We start from the raw sequence: 12,957 nt of genomic DNA, 5'->3' as shown, positions 1-12,957 counted from the left end.
GAATTACATAAATATTGGAAATGGGAAAAGTTGCTGCTTAAGTTTTTATAATAGCAATTTGCATATACTCCAGAATGTTATGAAGAGTGATCAGATGAATTGCATAGTCCTTCTTTGCCATGAAAATTAACTTAATCCCAAAAAAAACTTTCCACTGCATTTCATTGCTGTCATTAAAAGACCTGCTGAGATCATTTCAGTAATCGTCTTGTTAACTCAGGTGAGAATGTTGACTAGCACAAGGCTGGAGATCATTATGTCAGGCTGATTGGGTTAAAATGGCAGACTTGACATGTTAAAAGGAGGGTGATGCTTGAAATCATTGTTCTTCCATTGTTAACCATGGTGACCTGCAAAGAAACGCGTGCAGCCATCATTGCGTTGCATAAAAATGGCTTCACAGGCAAGGATATTGTGGCTACTAAGATTGCACATCAATCAACAATTTAGAGGATCATCAAGAACTTCAAAGAAAAGAGGTTCAATTCTTGTTAAGAAGGCTTCAGGGCGTCCAAGAAAGTCCAGCAAGCGCCAGGATCGTCTCCTAAAGAGGATTCAGCTGCGGAATCGGAGTGCCACCAGTGCAGAGCTTGCTCAGGAATGGCAGCAGGCAGGTGTGAGCACATCTGCACGCACAGTGAGGCGAAGACTTTTGGAAGATGGCCTGGTGTCAAGAAGGGCAGCAAAGAAGCCACTTCTCTCCAAAAAAAACATCAGGGACATATTGATCTTCTGCAGAAAGTTTGGTGAATGGACTGCTGAGGACTGGGGCAAAGTCATATTCTCCGATGAAGCCTCTTTCCGATTGTTTGGGGCATCTGGAAAAAGGCTTGTCCGGAGAAGAAAAGGTGAGCGCTACCATCAGTCCTGTGTCATGCCAACAGTAAAGCATCCTGAGACCATTCATGTGTGGGGCTGCTTCTCATCCAAGGGAGTGGGCTCACTCACAATTTTGCCCAAAAACACAGCCATGAATAAAGAATGGTACCAAAACACCCTCCAACAGCAACTTCTTCCAACAATTCAACAACAGTTTGGTGAAGAACAATGCATTTTCCTGCACCATGGAGCACCGTGCCATAAGGCAAAAGTGATAACTAAGTGGCTCGGGGACAGAAAATGACATTTTGGGTCCATGGCCTGGAAACTCCCCAGATCTTAATCCCATTGAGAACTTGTGGTCAATCCTCAAGAGGCGGGTGGACAAACAAAAACCCACTAATTCTGACAAACTCTAAGAAGGGATTATGAAAGAATGGGTTGCTATCAGTCAGGAATTGGCCCAGAAGTTGATTGAGAGCAAGCCCAGTCGAATTGCAGAGGTCCTGAAAAAGAAGGGCCAACACTGCAAATACTGACTCTTTGCATAAATGTCATGTAATTGTCGATAAAAGCCTTTAAAACGTATGAAGTGCGTGTAATTATATTTCACTACATCACAGAAACAACTATAACAAAGATCTAAAAGCAGTTTAGCAGCAAACTTTGTGAAAACTAATATTTGTGTCATTCTCAAAACTTTTGGCCACGACTGTATAAAGACTTAAAGAGGACCTTTCACTACTCTACAAACTAAAAACTAACTATATCAGTGGGCAGAGCGGCGCCCAGGGGTCCCCCTGCACTTACTAGTATGTCTGGGCGCCGCTCCGTTCGCCCGGTATAGGCTCCGGTGTCTGCGCTCCCTCAGCTGTACTGGAGTGATTTCTTGTATGAGGCGTGTCCCTTGTTGCAGCGCTGGCCATTCGCAGCGCACAGCTCATAGCCTGGCGTACCGGGCGAACGGAGCGGCGCCCAGACATACTAGTAAGTGCAGGGGGACCCCTGGGCGCCGCTCTGCCCACTGATATAGTTAGTTTTTAGTTTGTAGAGTAGTGAAAGGTCCTCTTTAATGTCTGCTGTGATCGACACAAAGTCCTCCTTCCACTCAAAATCTGAGAAGGCTAGTAAAAGGAGGGAGTCTACCCATTCTGAAAATTGTTCAGAATAGGATCCAATCCCAGCTACAATGGGCCTGAGGGGGGGAGACATTTTTGTGGATCTTGGGCAGTGCATGAAAAATTTGAATCACCGGGTGTTCCACATAGATGTAATCCTTTTCTTTGCTGCTGAGACATCCAGATGACACCCCTGTTTCCAAAATACTCCTCATTTTTCGTTGAAAGGAAATGAGGGGATCACCAGATAATTGGGTGTACACCTGCGTGTCATGCAGCATAGTTATGACAAGCTGTTTGTACAGGCCCCTATCCAAAATTACCACCGCTCCGCCCTTATCAGCCTCCCTTATTATAATATCCTGTCTATCCTTTAAATCCCGAAGTGCAGCTCTCTCTGCCGGAGTCATATTAGAATGACTGTTAGACCATATGGTGTCATGTAAGAGACATAGGTCTTTTTCTACTAGTCCCTGATATTTGTCTAGTGCTGCAGATCGGGATTGTATCGGATAGAAACCTGAGTTGGAGGTCCTAAAGTGACTTGAAGAATTAATATGACCAGGCTCATTGTTCAGCATGGTTTGTAGAGAGTTGCAATGTACCATCTCAACAAATACCAAACCACTAGTGTTACTAATAGTAGATGGCACATTGCAGCTCCCACCTTCCAAGTCATTAAGAATATCACACGATAATGTAACTAGGGGGGACATATGGATCGACCCCTCACATGCATTTATTACAGGTGATACAGAAGGGGAGGATACAGTGGTGAAATCGCGAGTATCTTCTATCGACCCATCTTGGAAATGTTTTTTCAAAGTAAGATTACGGGCAAATCTGTTAACGTCCAAAATGGTATGATATAAATCAAAATGATGAGTAGGGGAAAAAGATAGGCCTTTTTCAAAACATCGACCTGATCCGATGAAAGGATGGACGCCGACATATTAAGTAATCAAATGGCCAAGAGAGGAGAGAAGGCGCTCATAGGTGAGGGTAAACAAATTGATGTCCCTTCCCCCTACCCAGGATGAGTGAAGTTAATCACCTGGTTTGGTTTGCACTAATTGTGGTGCAACCTTAGTGGAGGGAGGTTCGAATGGTGGAGGTTGTCTGGGATGGTGCTGCCGGATGGTGTCCGAGACGACTCTGGGCGGGGGCCAAACCGCCACTTGGGTGGATATTTGGATATATAAAAAAGGTCTCGTCTGCACTGGATTCGTGCGGCGAGCCGATGGACTTAAGGCGCAAATCACAACGCAAGCTTGGATACGAGATTTTTTATTTTGAAAAGACGACGCGTTTCGGGGTACTCAGGACCCCTTTATCAAGTCTGTATCCTCGGCACCGTGAGCCCGCTGGTGCACTCTCCTGGAGGGTCCCTTTCAAAAGGAATACTAGTCAGCGCTGGTAATTGATGTTGGAGAGTGTTCTGTTGTAGCGGCGCTGCTGTGCTTGCTGCACGTGCGGTGTGCAAAGATGGCATTCATTTTTCTCACCATTTCATTGTCATTATCCATCAGGCGTAATGATATATGTACCATGTTCCACACAGGAGTAAGGAAAAAAGCCGCTGTGTTTGGATAAATCCACGCAGGGAGTGCACGCCACCAGGTAACAGTCAGATAATTGAACGTAAGGCAGCTCTCATCTGCTCCACCACACCCTCTGGGCACGGACACCGCGCCTAGACGCGGAAATGGATCCAATGTATCAAAAAGAAGAAGAAGTCCAGCTCAGTTCAGGTGCAAAATAAGTGGCTCTTTTATTCCAGCGGTTATAAAATTTCCATGCAACAAGGTGTAAACAGTGACGCGTTTCAGACCTCTATAACATAAGGGTCCTTCCTCATGACAAACACACAAAGTAGTAGGAGCCCCCTCTGATAAATACCTATCCAATCACAGACTGATCAATATCACCTGGGAGAGGGAGGTGTCAGGGAGAGGTCCTACTGAGTCTTCAGTTAAAAAAGTATAAGATATGGCTATGTGATTAAAATCATAGAGGCAGTAATGCGTTCATATATGTTTTAACAAATAAATATATATGTCTTCACACAAGTACAAAAAACAAGAACAGAAAGAAAAATAGAAAAAATACAATACAATGGGCAGAAAATAGTGATGTCGGTAATAGTAGTATTAGCATATTCAATATGGCAGCATTGCAAGATAATATCAACATATTCAATATTGCAAAATAAGGTCATGACGTTTATTAAGACCTACTGGCTGACGGGATCCCATCTGAAAAATCCAGAAGGCCTCTCTATTAACCCCTTAGTGACCACCCATACGTGTTTTTACGGCGGTCACTAAGGGGCCTTAGGCTGGGCCGCCGCGTTTTTACGGCGGCACAGTTTAAGCGCCGCGCGGCTCCCCCGTGCAGCGGGGAGCGCGGACCTGGCTCTCACATGAGAGCCGGGTCCCTGCTCTAACAGCCCGGAACGGCAGGAGTGCCGATCCGGGCTGTTTAACCCTTTACATGCCGGGCGCAATGGCGCCCGCTGCATGTAAAGTGGTGACAGAGGGAGCGGACTCCCTCTGTCTCCCATCAGCACCCCGAAAATGCGATCGCGGGGTGCTGATGTGCTGGGAAGCTTACCTTGCTTCCGATGAGGGCCCGAGCCTGTCTTCAGTTACTTCCAGCAGGCTGTGCCTCTCTGGCGCAGCCTGCTGGTCAATGTTCGAATAGCATTGCTATTGAAATGCAATGCATTATAGAGATAATGCATTACATTTTAAAAGCAATCAAAATACTGTATATTATAGTCCCCTTGTGGGACTATTAAGTAGTAAAAAAAATAGAAAAAAAATACACATTTATTAAATAAAAAAAATTCCATAAAATAAAAAAATATGCCTTTTTTTCCATTGAAAATACGCTTTTCAATGAAAAAAATTGCAAAAAGAAAATATCCCCCATATGTTTGGTATTGCCGCGTCCGTAACGACCGGGACTACATAAATATTACATAAATTATCCCCTATGGTGAACGCCATAAAAAATAAAAAAAGACAGAATTTCTAATTTATTCTTAGTTTCCACCGAAAAAAAACGTAATAACAAGCGATCAAAAAGCGGCATTTACTCCAAAATCATACCCATGAAAAATACAAGTCGTCTTTCAAAAATCAAGCCCTCACACGATTCCATATAAAAAAATTAAAAAAAGTTATGGGTCTTGTGAAGTGGCAATGCAAAATAATTTTTTGGGTTAATAAAAGGTGTTTTATTGCAAAAAAAAGTAGTAAAACGTAAACAAAATTATAAGTATTTAGTATCACTGTAATCGTACTGACCCAGAGAATAAAGATATTATGTTATTTGCACCGAAAAATGAACGCCAAAAAATGTATAATGTAAAAACGCAGTGGCAGTATTGCTATTTTTCCCCATCTCCCTCCCAGAAAGAGTTAATAAAAGTTAATCAGAAAGTTATGTGTACCCCAAAATGGCGCCATTAAAAACTACAACTTGTCCCGTAAAAAACAAGCCCTCATAAAGCTATATAGACGAAAAAATAAAAAAGTTATAGCTCTTGGAACGAGACCATAAAAAAAGGAAGAAAAACGCTTGGTCATAAAGGCCCAAACAGGCTTGGTCACTAAGGGGTTAAAGGGTTTCTGTCACCCCGCAAAACTCATTTTTTTTTTTTTGGATAGTTAGATTCCTCATAGGGCGATATAGGAGAATATAATGCTCTTACTTACTTTCATGCGGCCGATTCTTTATAAAACGAACTTTTATAATATGTAAATGAGGGCTCTACCAGCAAGTAGGGCGTCTACTTGCTGGTAGCTGCTGCAGAAATCCGCCCCCTCGCCGTGTTGATTGACAGGGCCAGCCGTGATCTCCTCCTCCGGCCGGCCCTGTCAGTAATTCAAAAATCGCGCGCCTCGCGTCATTCGGCGCAGGCGCTCTGAGATGAGGAGGCTCGTATCCTCAGCACTCCCTCAGTGCGCCTGCGCCGATGACGTCTTCTCTTTCGGTGATGTCATCGGCGCAGGCGCACTTGAGGGAGTGCTGAGGATACGAGCCTCCTCATCTCAGAGCGCCTGCTCCGAATGACGCGAGGCGCGCGATTTTTGAATTACTGACAGGGCCGACCGGAGGAGGAGATCACGGCTGGCCCTGTCAATCAACACGGCGAGGGGGCGGATTTCTGCAGCAGCTACCAGCAAGTAGACGCCCTACTTGCTGGTAGAGCCCTCATTTACATATTATAAAAGTTCGTTTTATAAAGAATCGGCCGCATGAAAGTAAGTAAGAGCATTATATTCTCCTATATCGCGCTATGAGGAATCTAACTATCCAAAAAAAAATATATGAGTTTTGCGGGGTGACAGAAACCCTTTAAGAAGTTTCCTTCTATGGTCTCCTCCCTGTTGGTGGTAAGAAAACCCTCTCTATACCCTGCACTTTCAGGCGCGGTGTCCGTGCCCAGAGGGTGTGGTGGAGCAGGTGAGAGCTGCCTTACGTTCAATTTTTTTTTTATGTTGCATTTATATATTGTACATATGCAAATGATAATCTGGACTCTGAGACGAGATTCATCTCTGTACAGTATTGGAGTGTATGATTTCGTTGAATAACTTTGGTAGTTGATTTTTAAAGTGGAAAACCAGGTTCCGAGGTACAAGTCAGAACCAAAGCCGAGTTCAGTTTCCAGTTTTAAAGTGGTTTTCCACTACTGATCAGATACTGATGACCAAAAACACTTGGAAAACTCCTTGAATCAGCCTGACCAGGGAGGCAAATGTAAAAGGCAACTACAACTAGTTTTCCTTGTTTGCTTGGGATCATTTACCTGCTACAAATGAATATAGATGTGGACTGTTTCAAGTTTCACATGAGGCTATGACTAATGACCAGTGAGGTCAGAAATGCGTCAGCCAATTTACTTGTCTCTGTACATTTGCCTATGTTTGCTTTCATGAAGATGAAATAAAGTTAAAGAGGACCTTTCACTACAATAAAAAATCTAAACTAAGCATACAGACATGGAGAGCGGCGCCCAGGGATCTCCCTGCACTTACTATTATCCCTGGGCGCCGCTCCATTCTCCCGGTATAGGCTCCGGTATCTTCATATTTTCGGCTCAACTGGGTGGAGCCTGCCGGCGTCTCCTTCTCCCAGGCTGGAGCGGCGCCCAGGGATAATAGTAAGTGCAGGGAGATCCCTGGGCGCCGCTCTCCATGTCTGTATGCTTAGTTTAGATTTTTTATTGTAGTGAAAGGTCCTCTTTAAAGGGGTTATCCAACCCCTATAATGCCTCCCCAAATGCCCGGGCCCCACACACAGATTGTACTTACCTCACTCGCCGGCACCCGCTGCATCTCCCCGTCGTGTGTATGAAAACATCCGGGGATGTGAGGGCGGGGCAGCCAATAGCAGGCCGCGACGGGAATGAGCCTCCCTAGCCTCATCCGCTTGATTAGCCCCCCACAGTTCTGACTTGGTATAGTTGAAGAAAAAGCTGTATTCGTACCAAAGTGACTCCACCAGTATGTACCAACATTGGGAACGTGTTGCTCCTACAAAAACCACATGTATATCCAAATCATACAGAGTCAAAATAATCATGAAATAACAATTCCTTTATTTCATCATCATATTAATATTAAAACCATAGAAAAGAGTCCACATAACAAGGGTGAAACAAATACATAAGTGAGGGACCACTGGAAAAAGGCTAGCAATATTTCTCTCAACATCCAGGCAGACAGGAATCCATAGTAACGTATCACCGCCTCATTACTCTCATAACAGAGGTAATCTTAGCAGTAAAACAGTTTTAACATTTGTCCAACCATAAGACTAAACATATAAACCATGTGTAAACTGAAAGTACATCTGCCATACCAGTGTCCCTCACTCACCCAACGTGTTTCACTGCACCTGCATATGGTCTCACAATGGGTCTGAGGATCTCATCCCAGTACCTAATGGCAGTCAGGGTACCTCTGGCTAGAACATAGTAGTGTTGAGCGCGAATATTCGAATCGCGAATATCGCCACTTAGAGAATTCGCTAATATTTCGAATATAGTGCTATATATTAGTATTCGCGAATATTCTAATTGCGAATATCGGCACTTAGCAACATCCCTAGCAACCAATAGAAAAAGTTGCCTATAGGAGTAGTGTTGATCGCGAATTTTCGTATAGCAAATTTTATTGCGAATTTTCCAATTTTTCGCAAGCAAGAAAATAATGACTGGAGATCACGAATTCTCAAATATATGACGAATATTCGCCCAAATATTTGCAAAATATTGCAAATTCAAATATTGCCCCTGTCACCCATCACTGGAACATAGAGGGCTGTACGGCCCTCCAAATAAATGCCTACCCACACCATTACTGACCCACTGCCAAACCGGTCATGCTGTAGGATGTTGAAGGCAGCACAACGTCCTCCACGGCATCTCCAGACTATGTCCCATGTGCTCAGTGCAAACCTGCTCTCATCCGTGAAGAGCACAGGGCGCCAATGTCTACTAATCTTTCTGTTCTCTGGCAAATGCCAATCGCCCTGCATGGTGTTGGGCAGTAAGCTCAACACCGACTTGTGGACGTTAGACCCTCATGGAGTCTGTTTCTGACAGTTTGAGCAGACACATGAATATTAGTGGCCTGTTGGAGGTCATTTTGCAGGGCTCTGGCACAAAGTAAGAGGTAGTGGCACTGCTGCTGGGTTGTTGCCCTCCTATGGCCCCGCCACATCTCCTGATGTACTGGCCTGTCTCCTAGTATCTGCTCCATGTTCTGGACATTGTGCTGACAGACACAGCTAACCTTCTTGCCACAGCTCACATTGATGTGCCATCCTGGATGAGCTGCACTACCTGAGCAACTTCTATGGGTTGTAGACACCGCCTCATGCTACCTCTAGGGGTGAGAGCAATGACAAAAGTGACCAAAACAACAACCAAAAAGGATGAGAACAAAGAAATGGTCTGTGGTCAACACCTGCAGAACCACTCCTTTATAGGGGGTTGTCTTGTTATTTCAACCTGTTGTCTGTTGAATTTCCACAACAGCAGGAGAAGTTGATTCACAATCAATGTTGCTTCATAACTGGACAGGTTGATTTCACAGAAGTGTGATGGAGTTACAATGTGTTGTGTTCCCTTTATTTTTTGAGCAGTGTATATACATGTAGGAAACAGACAGAGCGGCTGACTGGCCTGGTCTGAGAAAGCGATCTTGACTAGCCACGGAAGTGAGGGTTGCAAGGGAGCAGGGGGTTGAGAAGGAGTTGCTGGTGAGACCTAGTTCAAAAATCTGCTGTGCTGCCCAGTCAATTCTAGCTCTACTCTTTCATAGATTTCTGTGGTCTTGTGGACAAAAAGTTGCACCGAGTTGCATAGGCTCCACCTCAGCATTTTGGTGGCCTTAGGAAGTGTATACAAGCTTTTGGGACTTAAATGTCGCAGAGGAAGATAGTTATTCCCTCCATCATTCCCTGAGACGTCTGTCAAGCCACAGCTCCAAGGTCATGGTAACGTCAAGCAAGTAAGGAGGAGGATAATTCACCAGCATATCTTTCAATGTATCAGAGAGTTACTGACGAAATCGACATCTAAAGGGCCGGATCGTTCCACCTAGAAGTCACACACCACTTGCGAAAAGTGATTCCGCAAACGTCCCTCTATCAGATTCATCATGAAGAAGACCCAGAGCTGAAAAAAAAAATCATCAACAGATGTCAGCTTAGGAGACTCAACCAGCAGCGAGAAGGCCTATTCCTGTGGGTCACCTTGAAGGAAAGGAATACTGACTCTTCGTCATTGAGAACTAGAGGAATAGGGGCGTACCCGAAAATACAATTTGCAACTCTCTCTAAACATCCAAAATTGTTTTCTTTTACAAAAAAAAATGATCAGGAAGCTTCCTAGGGTTCCAAGGACACCGTCAGGCTAGTAGCTTCCTCAAATCTTTCCTAATTATGTACTCTCTCCGTCAAATCTTGTCCCAACTGAATAAGGCCATGCATCTGGTCTACTAAAGGCAGCATGAGATCCATACTGTCAGTGCACGACAGACAAAATATATATTTACGGCCTGAGAGACTGTCACAGGGGCAAAAAGTTAACGCTAACTTCCACCCGCATCTCTGTCCCTGCCTAATTGCACGACCCCCTAAGTGACGGACTACAACTGGTCAAGGGTCCCTGCTTATTTCCATGCTGGGGCTTACCAGAGAAAAGCAGAGGGAAAAAACAATAAACAAAGCGACACGCAGGGACACTTAGAAAAACCCAGAACCAATGTACTTAGAGTCAAACATACCGGATCAAAACCAAGAGAGAACAATGAAGCCAAATCAGAAAGCAGATCATAAAAAATACCAAGCCAAGGTTATACATGAGCGGTCAAGTCAAGGTCCAAATATGTCAAGCAGAAGCAAGTCCAAAAACCAAGCCAGGGTCAAACCAGGAGATGCAGAAAAGCCAAATCAGAATCCAAGAATCAGCGTCAAAAGGAGTAGACAAATTCAGAACAATCCACAAGCCAAAGCGCTAGTAAGGTATATAGAACCATTCACAGGCAATCTGTGACCAGCAGATTGCCTGTTTAAATATCCTGCACTTCCTGATCACATGATACACTGGCTGGTCACGTGACATGCCCAGCCTCATGTGACCTATAGCATCAGAATACCTGACATGGGAGATCAGACTGTCTCCCTGGAAGGTACGCAGAGAATCACGTTTGCTGGTAGTGACAGATCGCATGTTAGTTTCTGCAATCGGGCGTACAGTTACGTCCAAACTAACACCCCACGTTGTAACACAAGAAAGTGTCACAGCGCCAGACTCTCCCCTTTCACGAACAGAAGAGACGCTAGAGAAGCCAGCAAGGGTCCTATTAAACCCGCCACTTGCAAGCAATCGCTCTGATTGGTCAGTCTGTACGGCGCTTGCGTGGGCATTGGCCTCACCATACTTAGTGCACATCCGCCGAGATGGCCAGAGCTGAAGGAGGATTGTGACGTTGCATTGGAGGGGACAGGCTGGATGGAGCAAGGAGAAGTACAGGGAACAAGTAGTGAAGAGGAGGGCTTGGGTTCTGGCAGAAGGCATGCCTGCGCTCCTATACAGTTATGCACGCCCCGCTGGGCACCTTGAGACCACATTTGCTGTATGTTTTGCATTGTGTCAGGGCTACATATAGTCAAATTTTCTGACAGATTTCCTTTAAAAATGTGGCATAGCCAATGAGTTATTCAATAAAATGCATCTATATAACACTACCTGTTTGCTTCTGATTTCTTTGTCCTGCTCACTGAGATGGCCGCACATGCTCAGTTTCATCCTTCAACTATCTCCTGAGCTGTGATAGAGAGCATGGACACGCCTCCTGAGCTGTGATAGGGAGAGCATGGACACGCCCTCTGAGCTACAGCAGAAAGGACACTCCCCTTGAACTGTCAGCTTGATATAAATCTAGCAGAGCAATGAATGAGGAGATCTCTGGATCCATGTGAGGTACAGGGCTGGTTCTAGCTTTGATAGAAAGAGATTGTCATCTTCTATATGATGTCTGATTTTCATTTTTCACAATACAGTCCTGTCAAAAGTTTAAGACCACTTGAAAAATGGCAAAAAATCATATTTAGCATGGATGGATCTTAACAAGGTTCCAAGTAGAGCTTCAACATGCAACAAGAAGAAATGGGAGTGAGACAAAACATTTTTTGAGCATTCAATTTAATAAAAACAACGAATAAACTGAAACAGGCTGTTTTTCAGCTGATCAAAAGTTTAGGACCACACCTCCAAAAAAAAAAATAAACCCCCCCAAAACAGAAATCCAACTTCCAAACATGAACTCGGTAATGAGTAGCTCCGCCGTTATTGTTTATCACTTCCAAAATTCGTTTCGGCATGCTTGATGCAAGCGTTTCCATGAGGTGAGTGGGAACATTTCTCCAAGTGATGAAGACGGCCGCACGAAGGCCATCTACTGTCTGGAACTGTTGACCATTTTTGTAAACTTCCCTTGCCATCCATCCCCAAAGGTTCTCAATTGGATTTAGATTAGGGGAACACGCAGGATAGGCCAAAAGAGTGATGTCCCTTGTCCTGCGGGCATTGTGTACTGTAGCGTTGTCCTGTTGAAAAACCCAGTCGCTACCACACAGACGAGGGCCCTCAGTCATGAGGAATGCTCTCTGCCACATCTGGACATAGCCAGCGGCCGTTTGACGCCCCTGCACTTCCTGAAGCTCCATTGTTCCACTGAAGGAAAAAGTACCCCAGACCATTATGGCACCCCCTCCACTGTGGTGCTTAGAAAACATCTCAGGTGGGATCTGCTTGTCATGCCCGTAACATTGGATACCATCAGGACCATGAAGGTTAAATTTTTTTCTCATCAAAGAATAAAACTTTCTTCCACCTTTGAATGTCCCATGTTTGGTGCTCTTTTGCAAAGTCTAAACAAGCAGTTCTGTGGCGTTCAAGGAGACGAGGTCTTTGAAGACATTTTTTGTTTTTGAAGCCCTTCAGTCTCAGATGCCGTCTGATGGTTATGGGGCTGCAGTTAGCACCAGTAAGGGCCTTAATTTGGGTCAAGGATCGTCCAGTGTCTTGACAGACAGCCAATTGGATCCTCCGGCTCAGTGCTGATGAAATTTTTTGGGGTCTTCCACTTGACTTTTTTGTTCCATAACCCTCAGGATCATTTAAGAAATTCCAAATGACTGTCTTAGTGCGTCCCACCTCAGCAGCGATGGCGCGCTGTGAGAGACCCTGCTTATGCAGTTCAACAACCCGACCACGTTCAAAAAGGGAGAGTTTTTTTGCCTTTGCTATCACAACGTGTGACTACCTGAAAATGACAATGAATCCACATCTTTGCACAGATTTGGCCATTTAAAGGCATGTGGTCCTAAAATTTGGATCAGCTGAAAAACAGCCTGTTTCAGTTAATTGTTAGTTTCAATTAATTGAATGCTCAAAAAATGTTTTATCTCACTCTCATTTCTTCTTGTTGCATGT

Source organism: Bufo bufo, chromosome 6, assembly GCF_905171765.1.
Source record: "Bufo bufo chromosome 6, aBufBuf1.1, whole genome shotgun sequence".
Classification (NCBI taxonomy): domain Eukaryota; kingdom Metazoa; phylum Chordata; class Amphibia; order Anura; family Bufonidae; genus Bufo; species Bufo bufo.
The sequence above is the reverse complement of the archived record's forward strand: the minus strand, read 5'-3'. Positions refer to the sequence as shown.